The sequence below is a fragment of the Pempheris klunzingeri genome, chromosome 4, assembly GCF_042242105.1.
Source record: "Pempheris klunzingeri isolate RE-2024b chromosome 4, fPemKlu1.hap1, whole genome shotgun sequence".
In the NCBI taxonomy this organism is placed as follows: Eukaryota; Metazoa; Chordata; class Actinopteri; order Acropomatiformes; family Pempheridae; genus Pempheris; species Pempheris klunzingeri.
Genome location: NC_092015.1, coordinates 26487507 through 26505284, shown reverse-complemented (window position 1 = coordinate 26505284; position 17778 = coordinate 26487507). Strand labels below are relative to the sequence as shown.

At 39.9% G+C, this 17778-nt stretch overlaps 1 protein-coding gene across 1 annotated transcript in view; it reads left to right on the top strand.

Annotated features, from left to right (window-relative positions):
- Nucleotides 1-1672: 1672 nt before the first annotated feature.
- Nucleotides 1673-17778, top strand: part of scg2a (secretogranin II a) — a 183421-nt gene continuing 167315 nt past the window's right edge. Inside the window, exon 1 of the mRNA XM_070829052.1 lies at nucleotides 1673-1677. The gene's annotated coding sequence lies outside the window, so the exon portion shown is untranslated. The remainder of the gene's footprint in view (nucleotides 1678-17778) is intronic.

Sequence of the window (17778 nt, the reverse complement as noted above, 5' to 3'; positions counted from 1 at the left end):
CCAACATGCAAAGTTGTTTCTGTGCCATAAATCATAAATGGATATAACTGACATAATATCTAGAATAAGGGGGCATCTGTGCTTTTAACTTGTGCATATTTGAATTGTATGCTAATATTACTTGTGTTCAGTTAATATTTTGGGACACACAATTTCTTACTAGCTGTAACAGCTAGCTTTCTGTAGTCTGGTCAATTGCATCACTGTTATTAACTGCCATTCTCAGTGTGTCACATTGGCTAGCCAGAGCTAACATGCGTGCCAAAGGCTGCAGTCTAGTAAAAAGGTTTTGTTAGGAATGTGAGGATGAATCCTGAATAAACATTCACCTCTGAATAGTAATTTTATTGGTTTTGCTAGAAAGAGGGATTTTTCGACCTTATCTCTAAATACTGAGGATGTTGTAACAATGGGAAATCTGTCTATAGAACTACAAGAGGCAAAGGCCTGCTGTTAACTTTAGCAGTGACAGCCACCTTCACAACAGAAAAATTAAGGATAGAATTGATAATGAAATGACCACCTCGGCAGAAAATACAAGGGCGAACAGTCACACACTTTTTAACGTGTCATGTATTTGTCTGGTAATGACCAATTTGTGTCACAGTTTGCATTAAAAGGGTCGTTATCAGTACTGTACATCATTCATAGAAATATGGAAACTGACAAAGAAGGACATTTCATACCCTTCTGAGTCTCACTGAGAGATGCAGCAGGTTTAATAGTATCTAAAAGTATACTACTCTTACTGAATACAGTCACACTATTTCATCTGCTGAGGCATGAAATTATATCACTGAACTATTGGTCCTGTGCACAATTCATCTGAATGTACATATAAAGGAACAGGCTCACTTTGTTTGCAGTTAACTGGACAGTCAAGGCTTAAAATAGAAAATGGAAAGTTAGTGAATATACAGTATACTAACGTAAAAGCTCGATAGCTTTTACCTTGAATGGTTTATTACAGTGGAGTTAATGGTGCACCTCAATGACAACAATTTAAATGAAATAGGAAAGAGTCCAAAAATGCGTTTGGGAGTTTAAGATCAATGGGGGTAACCGACGAAGACTGACAAAAAAAATCTCTCAAAAGCTATAACGACTGCAATCAATACATACAAACCCATTAACACCATTACTATTACTGCCATTTCCTTTCCCCCCATTACAGTGTTGTACTTCTTTCCTTTTCAGCCTCTAACCACAGGAAATGAGGTCAAGTCTGACTCACATTCTTCTGTTCTTTCTAAAGCTCATCTTCTTCCAGCTCTCCAACCCAATGGCAACTGTCCAATTCTTCTTTATTTCGCTCTGCTCTGTTCACCTGTAGCTTGTCCCCCCCCTGGAGGCCACTATGGGTCACCTCAATCACTGACTGGTACACTGTAAATCCCCCCTTGGGAGAGGAAACACAATAAGATTGAGAAGGTTATTCTGTTGTCTTGCACTCAAGGTAATCACAAGGCCTTGCAGCTACTAATAATCTTAAGGCTTAAAGGTAATAACCACACCATGAATTAGTTACAAATCGAAGCAAAGCTGGGTGACAAATTAAAGGGAGTGTTGGGCCACCACAGGCCTCCACAAGAGCGCCAGTGCTCCAGCGTACATGACACTCCAAAGTCTCCAATAGGTGTTTAGCTGGGTTGAGTTGTGGTCCCTGTGAAAGCCATAGTATATTTACACCATTTTTCTACTTGTCACCTTATCTGTTTACCTTATGTATTTGTATTGCACTTGGCAAACCTTTTTTATTAAGAACTTCACAAAGCATTAAAAAAAAAAATTAAGGATGTGAGAAACATGAGAAACAACAGCATGCAAACTCCTCACAGAAAGAGCCCAGGTTCAAACCTGGAACCTTCACACCACCACACCACCATAACATATACAATATATATATATTTATAGACGTATATCTATATACACACACGCACACACACACACACACATCTATCTATCTATCTATCTATCTATCTACACACACACACACACACACACACACATCTATCTATCTATCTATATATCTATCTACACACACACACACACACACATCTATCTATCTATCTATCTATCTATCTATCTATCTACACACACACACACACACAGTATATGCAGGGCTGTAACTAATGATTATTATCATACTTGCGTGAATCATCTGGTGCTGGCAGGCTGCAGCTGAATAAAATAACTTGTACTTTTGAAAGGACAGTCTTGCAGGTGGTGCAAGTCTTTTATTATTAATTCTCAGCTATCTTGTCCACAAAAGTATGATACTTCAATCATGTTTAGTTCTTGTTACAATTTGTCGACAACAAAAATAGTGAAAAGTCTCCAACACAAGATGTCATCAAATGACCCGTTTATTCTGACAAAAAGTCTAAACTTATTCAATATACTAACATGTAAGAATACACTGGAAATCAGGAATAGTGGGACTTTTTTTCGTATAAAATGATTGTACAAAATTTGCTGATCATTTTTCTGACAATCAACTGATCCTCTCAACTCTAATACACACATACACACCATCGCAAAGATGGAGACATAAACAACACAGGTACTATTTTATTGAAGCCCATGATCACACCGATAGGATGGTAGGAGATCTATCGCATATTCTGGGGCACGTTGGAGTTGTGTTTTATTCATTTTCTTGTGCTTTTATTATCTTTTACATGCAATCTAATGTTTCTGTGTTTAGTTTTTATTATGTTTTACGTCCCTGAAAAACACTTTGAATTGCCTCGTGTCTGAAAGGCGCTATACAAATAGATTTGCTTTGCCTTTAAAAGCAAGCAATACAATCTGAAAATCACTTCTAAATGTATAGGAAGTCAGTGCAATGACAGATTTGATGTGGTCTCGCTATAGTAAAAGCCTGTCATAGGATATATGAACCGAGAGCCATGAAAGTGGACTTGACTGACGCAGGAACATAACGAGAGTTGCAGTAGTCTAGTTGGGAAAAGATGAAAGTATGTCTGACCTCTGTATGACTGACAGACAAGAAAGATTTTATTTAGGATGTGGTCATTAGCTGTAGAAAAGAGGCTTGAACAACTCTCTTGACCTGCTCTTTAAATCATTCACGTAGCCTTCGTGTCTTGTATCATTTCATTTCTTTGTATCATTTCTTTGATTTTTGGTCACCCTTTGGGCTGTTGGAAAGGGCTATAAATTTTGATTGATTGATTGATTGATTGATTGTATGGAGACATCTGTGTCGGCTATGTTTCCCCCTTCATTCAGTCAAAACCTTCCTTTAATTTGTGCACTATTTGTTTGTTCAAATGTTACAAATTAAACATTATTTCACTGAATGAACTGCATAACGCCATAAGCCTTTGAGTTATGATCACCAGTTCAGATGTAAATGTACCTGCATTATCTAAAATATTGTAAGATTTGAATGGTTTTTAAACGTTCACATGATCAGGTGCAACACACACCTCTCTTTGTGTTTCAACAGTCAGGCCAGGGTAGCATGAGCAGACCCTGGCTGATGGTGGACCACAGCCATAATTCTACCATTGATTAGCATATTTGTCTTGGTGGCCAGCCCAGCACTGGCCTAAATGAACTACATCATGTGCATTTGGGTTGGAACAGCCCCACAGAGATCAGCCAAAGAGCAGGTGACTGGTTTAAAAATTAAGCAGTTTTACAAGAATAGCAGTAGGGTTGATAATGCCGCACTAATTCGGCATAGCATGGAGAGTTAGGCCTCTGAGCCAGGCAAAAACTACGGGCCATTCTTCCCTGGAGTGCTCAGCATATTGACCTTCCTACAGACACAGAGATTATTAGGATAAGCATGGTTACAGCGCTAAAAGGAAATGCTGTTAAGCCATTCTGCTGCAATGTTCCTCCCAGCCTCCTGGCATTGAGGAATATTGTGGGAGAATTCATTGACATTGCTCTTTCCTTATTCGTGCCTTTAGGACCCTTCTTGATTGGCACTATTGTCTCTAAAAGCGCCTGCAGAAACTGTTTTATCATTTCAATTTAGCCATTTCACCTCTTGTATTGTGTTTAACTGCAGCAGGGAAAGTGTCTCGGCTTTGCCAGGGGAAATCAGTTAAATTCCAATATTTCTATCATTCAGTGTGGGACCGGCAAACGGCTAAAGGTATCAAGGGTACAGACAATGTCAGCAGAGTTGTATCGGCAGCATCCTGCAAGCTTGCCAAGTCTTAGCCCAGCTTTAATGGGTTTTCGCTCAATAACAATGAAGAGACAGAGAGTACCATAAAGACAGAATCTGCCAATCCTTTCGGAATCTTAATAAGGACGGATACATTTTAATATGACCGCTTGTGCACATAAGCCGGCTTTCCATCTCGGCCTCTCATGCACTGCCAATCAAACAAGTTGCAGTCATTTACAGTCTGGCAACAGTTTGGGAAAATAGCCCAGAGGAGTTATAGTTACAGTACACGTTTGCTGTATGAGCAAGGGAGCAGAAAGGCTTTTCTAATTACAGCTGCTGAGGAGGAAAATATGTCCCAAACAAGTCTCTGCTGTAATGTAACCCAGAGCAGCCACACCCAGCTACAGCATGCATGAACAATCCAAACATTCATGTTATGTTATTCATGTTATGCTTTGGATAATATATCAGACCTCAGACAATCAATCGTTCCAATTAATCAGTGAAATACAGTTTTACAGAGTTGGAGAGTGTATGTTTCTGTTGTGACTCAAGTAAAACTATTCATGCATTCTTTTTTTGATCAGACACTCAATTATTGATGATGAATACCATAGTTTGACAGTTGAAAGAGCTTGTGTGCAAACCCACATGTGTATATATATATATATATGTGTGTGTGTATATATATAGGAGTGTACAGATATAGACAAGCAGGTGGTGTGAACTGAGCAGCAGATGCTGCATTGCATGGCAAAACCATGGTATGGTATAAAGTGGGTTAGTGGGTCGGAGGTTTATGCTGATAGGAAACATATACTTTTCACACATGCTAGCTGTTTGTATAGATTTTATTTATTATCTTCAACTCTTGGATGTTAAGGTAGTTTATAATAATCCAAGGTCCAAGAACACATTCAAACAGGTAGAGAGTTCAAGTCTTCAAACTGCATTCAAACTCCATAAAGAGTTATAGTGCTCTGACTTCAGGATATAACAAGTTGAGTCAAAAGAGGAGCATAAATTATCACACAAATGTTGCCCCTTGGTGAATGACTCATGTTTTTCTACTCCCTAGCCTGCTGTTGATGCTGTTGTGGTTTTTAAGGGGGGAAGTTCTTGCTGACTCATTCTCAGGAGCAAATCATCTGACAAGCACAATGTGTTGAAGCCTCGTCAGCAAGGGCGTACAGTAAGCCTGGGCTTCCTATGCATGCTCAGGGATGACATTAGCACTGGGCACTGCAATCACTGGGGAACTTGATTGACACCCAAAGACAGTTTGCTTCATATCTACATTTAAGTTACAAAACAAGACATTTTTACTCTCTTAGAAATGATCAGCTTGGAATATCCCGTGCATGTCATGGGTTATTATGTGATATATAGTAATTTCGTTTTTTTGTTTGCAACTTTTACTTCAGTTTCTGAAGTTATTGTTCTTAGAATGCAACCACAACTCCCATGTAAAGCACATCATGCCTGGGGCATTGCAATCTGCTTTATAGAGTTTATGTTGTCGGAAAAATTGATATCTCTGCTTCTGCTAGAATGGATTTTCACCCTGTGTGACTGCTGAGCATCTGTGCAAACTCGTGAGTTTGAAAAGAAAATGCTTTGATTCTGAGAGACAGGAACAAATGATGACATTTAGAGATGCCGTTTGAGACAGATTCACTTTTTCTGTTATCAGAATACAGAATACAGCATTGATCCGGTATTGCAGAGCACACTGCAAATAGCTTGTTTTCTTTGATATTTATGAATGTATGTTATTCATGTCAGATTTTAGACGGATTGTCATGCAAATTGGTGCAGAAATGTGTGGTCCACAGAGAATTAATCCTACTGACTGGTGTTCCTCTGACTTTTCATAAAGCACAACAGGGTCCAAGTTTTCACTTATCTAATGAAATCCACTACATGGATTTATTTTGTGTTGACATCCCTGGTGACTGGAGGATATATCCCAATTAATTTGATAATCCCCCAACTTTTTCCCTGGCGCCATCTGTCCTCGCATTTGTGGTTTTGAGTGAAATTTCTCGATAACTTTTGGATTGTCATAAAATTTGGCACATTCATGTTCCTCTAAAGAATCTAAAATTGTATTTGTCCAATACTTTGTTTTATGACAAAACTAACAGCATTCCTGTCAGCCTCAGGTAGAGCTGCAACAATTAAGCAAATGTTTCAATAACTGCTCATCATTCTAGTCATTTCATAGATCTCTAGAGATTTCTAGATCCTTCACTTTTTAGGATTTTAAGATTTGTTGTTTTCATATATATATATATATATATATATATATATGTGTGTGTGTGTGTGTATATGTATATATGTATATATATATATATATATATATGAGAATAAAAACAAGCTATCAAAATAGATCACCTGAACCAAAACGGTTCAGTGAATAATCAAGAAAATGTTTCGAGCTAGCATCCTAAAATGCTAAACCAAGATGGTGAACATGGTAAACATTACCTGCTACACATCATCATGTTGACATTGTCACTTTGAGCCTGTTTGAGCCTGTAGCATTTAGCTTAAAGCACACTGTATTTAAGTAAAGCTTCACAGAGCAGTTAGCCTTGTTTTCCTTTATTTTATCACAGGGTATTTCTTGTTCTGTGGTTTGAGTTCCATCTCTTGCTTTTTTGACCAAATCAATAAACTTTAATTCTAGCACTTGTCAGTTTGAGTATCTTGGGGTCTGGTTATCAAGTGAAGGTAAAACAGAGCGTGAGATGGACCGCCCTCACCTATGCTCATGACCTCTGGGTAATGGCCAAAGAACAAGACTATGGATACAAGCAGCTGAAATAAATTTCCTCCACAGGGTGTCTGGGCTCAGCCTTCAGGAAAAGCGCCAGGAGCTTGAACATGCAGAAGGAGCTTACAGTAGAGCTGCTGCTCTTTCTCATCGAAAGGAGTCAGTTGAGTTGCTTCAGGCTTTTGATTAGGAGGTTTTCCTGGCACGTCCAACTGGGAGGACATCCCTGCGGCAGATCCATAACTCGCTGGAAAGATTACATCTCTCATTCATTGGGAACGCCTTGGGATCCTCCTAGAAGGAGATGTAAAACGTTGCTGGTGAGAGGGATGTCTGGCCTGCTGACACTACAAGCCTGGAAGAAGATGGATGGATGGATGGATGAATGGATGGATGGAGGGATGGATGGATTGATGGATGGATGCCATATGACAGTGGGTAGGTTATTGCAGTAAACAATATCTGGCCTTCTGAAACTGGCCATTACACAATCATATACATAGTTAATAGCCCACGGCTTGTTTATGTAAAAAGTGTAAGAGAAAATGATGTAAGATGCCAGTCCTTTCTCCTCTGTCCTCCTCTCTCGCTGTTTTAAAATTTCCTCCAGCTTGTCCCTCTTGACAACAAATTGCGGCGAGACCCATTTCCCCAGTGTTTGTGTTTCTACAGCGAATTGCCTCATCTGTTAAAAATGGGTAGGTGATGCATCTGGAGGGATGAAACATTTATCGGAGGACGATTTTTCATTAAAGCAAGGAGAGCGCCTCCATCAATATTTCAATGGCCCTGCCTGCTCACAGTGTGTGTGTGTGTGTGTGTGTGTGTGTGTGTGTGTGTGTGTGTGTGTGTGTTCCAGTACATTTTATAATGACTAAATGTCCTCACAAGGATAGACAAAGTCCTCCAAAGTAAGGACAATGTGGCAGTTGTCACTTTGTCAAGGCACTAGGTTAGAGTTAACATAAATGTCCTGCACTTTCACCCATTTGATTCCATGCGACCATTTACCTCACACACAGTGTGTGTGTGTGTGTGTGTGTGTGTGTGTGTTGCATATGTGATGTGTGTTTGTGTGTCTGTGTGTGTGTGCCTATACACTACAGTTTCCAGTCTCTGGACGCTGCCATGCTTCTACACACTCACGTGCTGTCTCTCTCCTCCCGCCTCCCTCCCTCAGACGTCTCTCAGAATGGCAGCTCTCCCTTCGTTTTGCTTCTAGATGGCTGTTGTAAGCCGCTCTCCTCCGAGCATTTTCAGCTGTCACACTTTTTCAGAGTTCACAGCGCTGGTTTTAGTCCCTTGCATCAAATATTCATAGAGGGAAGAGGCAGGTTCGCCACGTGCTTGTCTGTCCTCCACCCATCTGACTTCTAGCCTTCTCTTCAGATGCCCCTTAAATCTCCCTCTCCTTCTTGTCCTTCCCATAGAGAAACATCAGAAAAATATTCCTTTTGGACTTAAAATGTGTCCATCATGCATCAATTTGAGTGTACATTTTTAATAACTACTGTCATATTTCCATGATATTTGTATCATAGTTATTCCTAGGTTTAACATATGCCTCTGGCAGTGCTTGAAGAAGTATTCAGGTCCTTTACTGACAGCAAAACAATATTATCTGATATCTTTGACCATTTGTGGACAGCAGGAAAAGCTACAAGCCATTTTGTGCCCAGCGACACAAACCGCAGATACAGAGAAACATTAGCATTCATTTGACAACTACATGTTTAATATTGACTATTCTTTTACCTCCGTTTTGGGCTCCACCAACTCCTTTTTTTGTAACTTCATGCACATTTGAAAGAGTACATCATCTTTGGGGTTTTATATTAATAATACGGTAATATTAGCTGGATTGACCTGTTAGGGTGCCCTCTGAGCAAACATTCATCACAACTGATGCCCCACCACTGCCCACCTACCATCTATTGGTCTTTGTGTGTTGTGTATGCAGCCTGTCCCCATTACATAAAGCCACAACATACAGTATGATATAGTATTTCCTTTTCTCTAAGTTTTTAGGGGTTGAAGAACAGTATGAATGTGCATGTTTTTAACAGGACTGGAGAAAGTGGTGAGGTGAGAGGTGGTGAGCGGAAGCAGAATTGAAACACCCACTCAGCATGCTTCTGTTCTACATTATGCTTCTCCTCTTTCAGCTTCACTTCAAATAGTAACCTCAAAGATCTCTGCTTCATTCTCTTTGGCCGCACCTATGGCAGGTGTGTTTTTGGACCTCACTCTCACAGAGATCCAAACAGCATCCTTGCTGACATTCGCAACTTCACAATTGCAACTTCACTTGAATGTCAAATTTGTTTCTTTTTCTTCGAAGTTATTTTTGAAGTTTCATCATTCGTTGTCATCAATCTTTTCTTTGCTTGTTCAGCCATAGTAACTATTTATACGTAATGCTAGCAGAGACCAGAGAAAATAGTCCAAAGAATACTGCCAATGCAAAGACTTTCATCAGTGTTTCACCATTGTGTTAACTCATTCTGTGATAGATAGATAGATAGAACCTTCTGGATTACACATGGGAGAACAGGCAGCGCATATCACTCCCACCTGATGTGTTAACTGCATGTGAAGTGTGACCCATACATGACACACACACCCTTCCGCTGGTACTTGGAGGATGTGTGCTCAGCAGTCACACAAGAGATCTATGGGAGCTGAAGTATGTGAAATGTGAAATGTGAGGGGGCGGAAAAGCAGGAGTGGGAGTGACAGAAGTAGAGATGACATGATGTGGGGGTTAAACACACCAGGTAATGGAGAGATGAGTGGGGAGAGAGACGATGGGGGGGGGCATATGAATATTTGATCTTGTGGTGAGATGGGCTTGGGGAGGGTCGTCCCAGAAGTCCTTGTGATGAGTGGTGCTGTAAAAATATTTACCTTAAACACAACACTGTGGGACATGAGCAGCAGGGAGGGAGAGCGAAAGGAGGAAGAAGAAGGCCATGAAGTCCTTCCTTCCTGCCTTCCATCTTTCCTCTCCCTCAGTCGCTGCTTCCTTCTTCCCTGCTTCCCGTCAGATAAAGTGGGTCAGCATTACACATCAGCACAACACACTGGAGGGGAGGAAGGGGAGGATTTAAGCTGCTAGAGAGATAGATGAGGAAGATGGGAGGAGGTAAGAGAGAAGGGTAAAGCGCAATATTAACACATAGAGAATGTACGGCAAGAGGTAGAGGAGAGTGCTTGTAGGAGTTTGAGAAAGAGCAGGGGTGGAGGAGAGGAGGAATACAGAGTGAAGAGGAGCATGGAGGAAAAGGCAATGATTAATTCATCTTTGTGTTTCAGTGGACAACTAGCAGCGCGGGCCCGGCGGCTGCAGGCCCTAAGAGGCTCCCAATGATGGAGAGTTGGCCATTACCATGTCTAAAGTGTGGCCTCCCAACACTCCTCTCATCCTCCTCCCATCCCTTCTCATCCTTTAGATCCTTTAGGTTAATGCCACTTTGTTTTCAAAGTGTGGGCGATGATGAAGCAACGGAGGACAGGAAGACAGAGATTGAGAGAGAGAGAGAGAGAGAGAGAGAGAGAGAGAGAGAGAGAGGGGTAGATGAAGAGATTGAGAGCAGGATTAGCTCGACCATGTGTCAGACTGTGCTTGCGGGTGTGTTTACCCGTATCCAGTATCTCTGAACACATGTTTACTCACCTCGCAGACATCCGAAGGCAACCTTACCATATTTCGCTCAGACGGCTCAGTGTGCCCCACAGGCCAGCATGACATCAGAGCCGGCCAAAATAGTCCCTGACTGATTCTTATTCTGGGCAGAGCAGTCGCTGATACGAACACAGGTGATAAAAAAAACATGGAGGCATGGAAGCATGCGTGGATCAATTCATTTTACTCTCGTTTTTATGAGAGTAGTGGTTACCACAAGAGTAACAAAGAGAGAAAAAAACGATTTTAAAGGGTCAGTTAACCCAAAAAAGGCAGTTACTCTGAGTAATCCACAGATTTCACTCTGAGCAGGTGGTGGAGTTTAGAAGGACTGAGCTTTTAAAGATTTTTCATATTGTATTTACTCAATTACATTTTCTATATACTAGATTTTTCAACGTGGAGGTCAAAATACTGTTTGAACACCACCAGGAAGAAAAAGGTGGTGAATTACTTAATAGGGCTTTTACATGGCATTAAAACTCAAAACATTCTGACTACCCACTTCCATAGCACTCAGTATCAAAACCAAAAAAAGTGTGAACGCAATTGGAATCCAATGCGCTCCAGCACTAACAATGAAAATGACCCAAACAATTACAAAATGTAAATAACTTTGAACACTGATACATACAGATCGTCAGCACGAAGCTGTGAATATGGTGGACACAGCACTGAAAAAGTGCAAATGTTGTGAGGTGGAACACCAAGCAGAAAGCCCTCATTCTGAAACAAATGTGAATCTTGGTTGGCTTTCCCACGCTGACAAGCACCCTAACCATGGCCCAGGGGCTGTGCACTTCTGCTGTCGTTGGGTTGGGGAGAAGGGGCCAACTTGAAATGTTTTATTTAGACACGGCAACTGAAAAAAAATCCTACTTATTCCACCTTTACAAAGTTCAATATGTTTTATTTCCTTCAAAGAATAGTCAAAGCACGCTTATATTCCCCAAAGTAAAATATTAGACACCTATTAGCATCGATACCCAACTCTACTCATTTTTAATTTGTTGGCATAAACGTAGTCTCATTTAAATATATCAAATCTAAACATGCTGGAGTTGGTCTGTAAAAAAACTACAATGTGTACATTTTGACTGTACAGTGTGAACTTCTACCAGGTTGCTGAAACTCCCAAATGACCAGATTGCTGATTGTTTTCTCAGCAGTAAAAACTCTACACTAAAAGTGTGTACAAATACATAGAACATCACAAATGCCAATGTATCATATGTGCTGAGATGAAATAGTTGTTATTCCATCTTGAATTTCCTTAAACCTCAACAGGAGATGTTGACGAGTTATGGAAATATTTTGAGATGTTGATTCTGGTAAATAGACTGCAACCCAGTCACAAGAAGACATTTTGTACTCTCAGTCTAATTCCCCTCCTCTCTGTTTACCACTACATCACCTCTTCCTCTTTCTGTTTAAGCGTCTGCCAAGACAAATCCAGCACATCTAAGGCAGCTGAAGCTGTGCAAACACTTGGTGAAGTACCTCTGCCTGATGCCATCCAAACCTACCTAGGTCCCCTGTAAGCCTGGCAGCCTGGATGAAAACATCAGGACTTTTTTCAGTCTTTTCAAAAAAAAAAAAACTACAAAGCAAAAGGTCTTTTTAAGTCTGGAGCTGGGACACCGTCGTGAGCACGTCGCTGAGCTCCTCGTTGACATCAAACGGTTGGCAGAGGGTTTGCCAACCGGCTGGTGCAGATGGCCGCACTCAAACGGGACATTTTAATGAGAAGCAGGTAGGGCATTAGTAGTCCGGGCAGGGTGGCTCTACAGCTCTAACCAGCAATATGCAAACAGGGTGTGTGTGAGTGTATGTATGCTTTAAGGAGAGAGGGGGGGGGGAAAGGAAACCAAGATTCTTGATGGCTCATTTGATCCTACAGACATCTTCACATATTCACACACACGTGCACAGATCCATAATCATCCCATGGCCCAGTCAGACAGCGTGAGGTAAAACAGCAGAAGACAGTCAGGCTCATGTCTCTGTTACAGTGCTGGGAGGTTGAGGATTCTCTCACTCTGGGGTGGAAAGTCGGGGTTAATAGGTTCATCAGCTCCAGTCAGCAGCAGGCTGCCACTGCCACCTGCTGGGATCATCGGGTAACAGCTTACCCATGCTGTAACAGCAAGTAGGAGGAACATGAATAGAGTGACGTGAAGAATATCTCTACTAGGAGTTTAGAATTCTAAAATGTTTTGATGTTATACTCACTGGTAAAAACCCATCTCTTCACACTTTCCTACTCCCTCTGATTCATTTTGCACTGCTGCTGTATTTTATTGCTTGTTTTTATACCTGTTTTATTTATTATATTGTATGTTTTATTTGTATTCTGTACGGCGACTTTGTGAGCCTTGAAAGGCGCCCTAAAAATAAAATGTATTATTATTATTATTATTATTATTATTATTATTATTATTATTATTATTATCATTAAAAAAACATTAAAGGAAAAAAACAAGTGCAGATGCTTCCATGCAGGGCATGAGGGCTCACCGGATGGTCGGATGAGTGTAAAAATGATGTTAATCATACTTTATGGTGCATGTAGTCCCCAGATTTCACCCCAATTAGATAACTAAGGGAGGTTTTGGATCTCTCCACCATCATCATCGAAACAATATGTGAGGCAGCCATGACAGTGTCATAACAAACTATTACCAAACACAAGGACAGATAATAAGATTAAAATGGCTACAACTTCCCAGATGAGAAATGGAGATATATATCTGCCCAGAAGCGTTGGCTAACAAAACAAAAGAGAAGTTGTCATGAGAGTATTGATTCAGTGCATGTTTTGTAGCTGAAGAGGCCATAAAAACAGCTCCTCTACTAAAACCTTTTCATTGTAATCTCCCTTAATGTAGAAGAAACACTGATTCCTCAAGTGTAAAAGGTGGTTATTTCAGCTTTACCTTAACATGAAACACGGGGTATCATTGGTGTATTGGAGCTATAGCAACTTTATATTAGTAAATCATTTTAGATGACATAATACTTAAAGGGGTAGTCCACTCCGTTTTGCACATATAGGTTGTTTTACTCATCATGGGGAGCACTACTCAGCCTGCGAACACAGTTGTATGGTTTGTCTCATGACGGGTCATCTCAGCTTGGGCTTGAGATGTGGGCTGCAGTCGAATGGTCTCTTTTCGCTCAGGAAGGTTCCAAACTGTATGAAATGAAAAACTGAATCTTAGTGTCACCATGATTTTCAGTGCTTCCTTCCTTATCTCCTTTAACGTAGGGCACACTGGACCATGCTGTCCCACAAAGCCTTGCAGCAGCAACGTTGAAAGCATATCACATAACTACGTAGCTTAGTGTAAGTGCAATCAGACTCCGAGGTTGTCCTAAATCCTTATGAATTCTCCTTCACATCTTTCCTTGACCTTATGACGTTTTCCATCGAGGTCGAGGAAAAATGTGGTTAGGAAAACAGAGTTATTCAACCACAGCCACAAAATGTATAACTGAAAACCTGCTGGACAAGAGGCATGTTGTTTGAAAGATGTGGCTGTTCATTAGAGAGAGGGAGAGAGGCTAATTGAATTGCATTATGGGAATTGTAGGATTCAGAGTTTTTGGAGCTAGCCCATATTAGGGACTCAGTCCCCCATCTTTATGAGAGCACGATACTAACTCACCTGAGTCACCTCCAAAGGTGCACAATGTGAGATTTGACCAAAATGTTTGTTTTAAACATTCAAAAAAAATGTCTACAGAATGTGCAGAAATAGTAGTATCCATGTTCTGTCAAAGGCATCTATGCAATGGAGAATTATCTACAGAAGTTGGCATGCTAACCAGCTAGCTCCAGCCCGTACTGTCTCGTTATACCACTCAAACTAACAAATTCACCACTAGTGCCTCATTGACAGAATAACATATCATCTCAATATTAAAGTGTAACTTCACTCCCTGCTCTGAGCCTAACTCCACCCACTGTATGAGTTTAAAAAACGCTCAAAAAAGTTCAAAAGGGGTGCCGTGACATGATGCCCTAGCCAGAGAAAAACAGAGTTACACAGTCACAAGGTACACAGAGCACTCTTTTGAAGTGGAGGACTTTTCCCCTCCAGAGTCCCCTGAAGCAGACATTAGTGTGGTGGAGGACGGTGATCCCAACCCGCATCAGTTTGGCCTATCAGTTCTAGCCATTGGCTCCAGCCCAAAGACAGCACTTTCTCTCTCTCTCTCTCCCTCCCTCTCTCTCTCTCTCTCTCTCTCTTTCTCTCTCAGGAGGTCTTCCTCTCTCTCGTTTCCTTTCAATTCAACTCAGTTCCTTGGGTTTTCTTGGCATGAAAGGTTTAAAACCAACATTGCCATTTAAAAATCAAAAATAAGCAAAAAAAAAAAAAATGCTTGGGTCAGCTCTTTGGTTTAGAGGGCTTTAGAAAGGAGACTACGTAAATGACTACTCCTGTGAATGATGAGTCTGTGAGTGGCAACACATCATTCATGTTATTCAGTAGAAGAAGAAGAGGAAGAAATCTAACTAGTGCCTGTAAATAGCGTTAACTCTTGTCTTGGTCAGCATTTATTAGTTAGTTAATGGTTTCCAGCCAGTCGATTCTACCTCAGCATTGGTCTTACAAGGTTTTAGCTGATTTCAGACAATAACACTAGCATTGATCTCACCACAATATGGTCATATCATTTAGTTTGCAGACACCTTTAACACATTTAAGTTAAGTACTTCTTTAATCCTGGAGAACGCTGTTAATTGCCGCTGTTAATTGCTGCTACCCAAAATGAACAAACATAAAAAAATTTGTCAAATTTAACTTCAAAAACCCAGAGTGCCACTTCTGACCCCTGCATAGAGACACTTAGTGGATGAATATTGAACTGACATGAGCCAGAGTGGTAGTGACAAGATGACTGACCACATGCCGTTTTGTTGAGCTAGAAACCTACCCAAACAAAATCGTCTTCTCAGCAAACCAGTGGTTGGTAAAATTGTGTAAATTGTATTTTTTGTTAATCTATTTAGTATTAGCTTGCAGAATGCCTAGAAGTACGTTTTATATTCTTTTTGGATAAATTAGCAACTCTGAGCTAGTTCAAAAAACGATGGGCCAAAAATGACCCTCTGGGTGTATGGGTTAAAAAATGTCAGGTCAAAAATGACCCTTTGGTTCTTTGAGTGACTTTGTAGATGGAGAATGGTGACAGTCCTGTATTTGGCTAAAGCCTTGAAATAAATTAATTAGTATAATTTTACTAAGTTACCTCGGTAGTACAGGGCCAGAGACTAATACTTATAATAACTATGATAATATAATAACTTATTACTTATTTTATATATAAATATATATAATAAGTAAATTGCCGTCGATGTGCTGTGTGCAAGGACCTCAAAACTGAAATGCACTGTGAAAAAGACCCATGGTGTTAGTTTTTTAGCTTTGTGTTCTTGTTTCCATTGGCCAAAGTGTGTTTGTACATTTGAAATCCAGTTCTAACATGCAACAAATAAAGCAAAAAAAACATTGTTAAATGTAGCTGTGTGGTTAACTGATTATTTTCCTAAGTTTAAAATAGTTTGCATTGACAGTGTTTGTTATTGTGATTCTTTGAAATGATACACCTAAAGCCCAATGGGTCAAATTTGGCCCTAATCCTAAATTAGGGAATAAAGGGTTAAAATTGAAAAAGTGGACATGTTGGTGTTCAGTGAACTTATAGCAGTCATTTAATGCATAGTTCATAATTTTCCAAAGAAGAAAAGGGTTCTTGGGTTCTCCAGGGTTAATAACAGCCAAGTGTGTCTGTATATTAAGTGATCCAGTGCAAGATGTTTCAGTAAAAAGAAATAAAATCTTCAGGGCTGCTTGTTAGAGTGAAAAGTCTCTAAATTCATTCATCTAAATACATTTTAGACAACCAATGTGGATTTTACCTACAATACTTATTGGTAATAATAGCTTGTCACTGTTGTTTCTGGTGCACACCTCATGTCTACTGAACACAAGCTTGTAAATTCACACACACCACCACCAAAAGGTAATCAAAAAGGTTGTTGATATTGCTAACCAGTAGACTGCAGTAATGCTTATTAATCTTCATATGTATTATCTTGTGAAAATGTTTGTGAATCCAGCAAATGAAGAATAAAACAGCCACAGCTACAATAAAAGAGCTGGTCGATGAATGAATTCGAGGGAGCTCTAGTGTTGTTTACAGCGAGTCTCCAGCAGAGGTCTGTGTTCAGCAGTGTTTGTCCTCCGGAGCAGAAAAGCCACTGCAGCAGGAAACAGGCTGCTGTGGAGAATGCTGCCTTCAAGATCTCCATGTAATCTTCTATTTCCACATTTTAAATGGAATACAATATGTTGCACATTTAGGTGCTTTAAATGAAAATGTCCTAAAACTCATTTTTGATGATTTTTTTATTTCATGGTTGTTGAGTTATTTAACATTTCAAGTGGGACAAAATCAAATTAGAATTCAGTTTAAAAACTGAGCAAAGCTACAAGTAGAGGGAATGAATAGAAACCTTTAATTCTCCTCAGTGAATATGCCCTGCAATGATGCCTCTTCCACATTTGTATGCGATGAATATACATTACACATAAAAACAATTAGAAACTGTACATGTTATAAGTTTGCACGAAAAAAAACAAAAAAATTAAGACTGATTTTAAAAAGCTTGTAAAATATTGTGGTTTATTGCACATTGACTAAATGTAAAAAATAAATATGGTTATATATGGATATTCTGCTACTGTCATGAAAACAGATCACCATTTTTTTTTTACCTGGCTTCTGGACTCTACATCACTTATTATCACACTTATAAATAAAAGGTTTGTCGTCTGCTTGGATTTACTCTGCGAGCACTGAATTGTAAATTGAAATGTTTCCGATTGTACTTGAAGGCAGCACAATATGGAAATTCCTTTGGAAACTAAAGAAAAGGCAGGCTGAAGGCAACCTTTACACTTGGATGTAAATTGAATAAAACCTCTGCAAGGGAATAGTTTGAATACTTTTGTGTATGAAGTTGAATTAAACCAGTTTTCCATTCAAATGAAGGAAAATCACAACTGATCACAATTTGTTTTGCAACTTTGTTTGGAATGTCTGAGCAGAAATAACTTTTATATTTTGTTTCCATTTCTGTTAGATCCC